The sequence below is a fragment of the Eublepharis macularius genome, chromosome 11, assembly GCF_028583425.1.
Source record: "Eublepharis macularius isolate TG4126 chromosome 11, MPM_Emac_v1.0, whole genome shotgun sequence".
Classification (NCBI taxonomy): Eukaryota; Metazoa; Chordata; class Lepidosauria; order Squamata; family Eublepharidae; genus Eublepharis; species Eublepharis macularius.
In genome coordinates, this window is record NC_072800.1 from 1,830,287 (window position 1) to 1,833,078 (window position 2,792).

Genomic DNA, 2,792 nt, shown 5'->3' on the forward strand with positions numbered 1-2,792 from the left:
CAGGCTGGCCTGGTAGGAGCACAAGAGCTCTGTGGCATCCTTGAATGGTTTCAGGATCCAGGACTTCTGTGCAAGGATTCTCCACTCCACAGAGCTGAGGCTCAACTCCTCTCCCCTCCTCAGCACAAGCGAAGAGGACAGGATGTCTTGCGCCATGCACCTCTGCTCCACCAGATGGCATATCATGTCGTAGGTGGAGTTCCAGCGAGTGGGCAGGTCCTGGAACAGTTGGTGCTCAGGGTACCCTTCCTCCCCCTGCCTCTGGAGCAGCTTGCGGGATGAGTTGATGCTGCATGAGAAGTGGGAAGCGATGCGACAGCAGCTGTCCAGCAGACTGCGTGTCTGCAATGTTCCCTCGTCCCAGCTGTCCCTCGGCTTGCTCCCCAGCCCGAGCACGTCCCGCATCACGAGGTGCAGCTTGTGCGCCATGCACACCAGGCCTGGGAGGGATGCCTCTTTCAGGGCTTCCAACATGTTGGCTCCCACGTCCATGACCATGAAGCCATGGACAAACCCTTCCACCCTGGAAGTCCACTCCCTCAGAGCCGCCTTGATGGTGCTGGAGATGTTCTTCCTTGTGTGGACCTCGTCCATCTCCCGGGCCTGAAGGAGAACCACCCTGTAGCCCGGGCTCAATTTGGGCACCTTTTTACGGCTGCCAGATCTTGGTCTGGGGAGGCGGAGGTCCTGTGGTTGCCACCAATGGGCGGTGATGGCCAGGAACCCGTGATGGCAACTTCTCCACAGGTTGGCCGTGAAGTGCACTGTTCTGCCTTGGGCAGCCGACAGGTCTCTGCACACCATGTCTCGCACTGCCTCGTACAGGGCAAGCATGACTCGATGCCCAACGGTGCGCTGTGACAGCATGGAGAACCGTGGAGCAAAGTGCTGGAGCAGCCGTTGGAAGCCCACGCCCTCCACGACTGATAGGGGGAAGCCTTGCAGGGCGATCGCCTGCGCCACCACACGAATGCCCGCCTCCTGAGCCCTTGACCTCACCCTTTTCCGTGGCACCACCCCCGACCCCGATGGAACAACTTCCCCCAGAGAGGCCTGCCTGACCCTTCCGCTCCCACCAGCTGCACCCTTGGGGCAAGGCTTCTTGCTCAAGGTGCATTCTGGAGACCCTCCCACCGATCCCGGATCAGACAAGCTGGTGGCCCTCAGTCTCTTCCCGACAGATGTTTCACTGCCCGAGGACAGAGAACAAAGGCTCGGGTGGTGCCTCTTCAGGTGCCGAGTCAGGTTCAACGATGACAGGTGCTGCGGGTCATTGCCCCTGCACACCAGGCCCTCACACACACAGCACCGCACCACACTGGGGTCATTAGCAAGGGCCTGAAAGTGCCTCCAAACATTGAGGTTGAACCGTGGTCCACTTACGGTTCGAGGGGAGGGAGGACGAAAGGTTGCTGCTGGCTGTGCCACGGAGCTGGCAATGGAAGACGGAGTGATGGGTGGACTGCGGGCAGGGACAGCACTACCAGTAGTTTGGGATGGGGATGGGCTGGATGTTTCCTTGAACCCAAACCATTCCTCCAAGGATCCCTCGGCCTCCTCCTCCCCCCCAAATTTTTAGGAGTTCCTCTTCTGCTGCTGGCAAGACCTCTTCGGCCTCCTCCACAACTTCAACTGGTGATTTGGGGGGAGCAGGAGTCTCTGCCGCTCCAGAGCCCTGCGCAGCACTGCTTCCCGTGCTGCAACCGGGACAATCTCTGCACTTCCCCCCACGACCACTCTTGTCCCCCACCCGGAGCCTCATAGTGCCAGCAAACAACAACTGAGGAGAAGGAGATGACACTGAGAGCCCTCAGCCAAGGTGCCCATCGAGCTTGGCCCCAAGGCCTGGCAGCAGCCCTGGCACCAGAGGGAGGGAGGGGCTAGAGCCCTAGCCCACCACCACTCCCACAGACCTGACCAGGCACTAATGTACGTGAGCCCTCAGCCAAGGTGCCCACTGAGTTTGGTCCCAGAGCCAGGCAGCAGCCCTGGAACCAGAGAGAGAGAGGGACTAGAGCCATAGCCCACCAGATCCCTAATTCCCTATCCACTAAAGCCCAGCACAATTGTACTCTCTCAGTCTCTCTCTCTCTCTCCAAAAGCAGCAAACAACAGCTCTGTCCCACTCCACCGCTAGCAGAAAGTGAAACCCAGCCTCGGAGCACGTGGCTGTTTATAAGCCTGGGTCCCATTCTGCAATGCAGGAGGGCTGTGTTTGGCCTCTCAGGGTTTGCAGGGATGAGATTGGAGTGCCCATGGCTGCAAAACACCCCCTTCCGCCTCCCTCTCCTGGGTGTCTTCTCCCAACTTGTAACTGCTTTGCTGCTCTGTGGTTGGAAGGAAGCCCTGCTGATCAAGGAAAGCTGGGCTTCTATTCGGGTTTCCAGGGCGACAGAAGGAGGGCAGACAGAGCTCAGGCATTCCCCTGGCTCCATTGCCAGGGGAATAGATTGCTGGCGCCTGAGTGTCTGGCTTCCCGAACCGAGCCCAAATGCCCCGAACCGGGCCTCTCCCGACCGCTGGTTCGTTGGCCGTGGCTGATCACGATCCACCGGGTCGCGATCGTGCCATCGCCATTTTCATGGGTTTTTGACGTTCGTAATGCGGTTCGTGCCCATCTCTAGTTGTAAGTACCAGTGGTGATGAATGTTATGGTAGTATTCTTTTTAAAGTTTTTAATTGGGGTAATTCTGCAATTTTGGAGGTTCACAGCAACCTGCCCCCTGCTTTTAAGACAATGGTAATATTGAGAAACCTTTAAGTAAAGGTAACTGGATATTTGTTGGGGGACA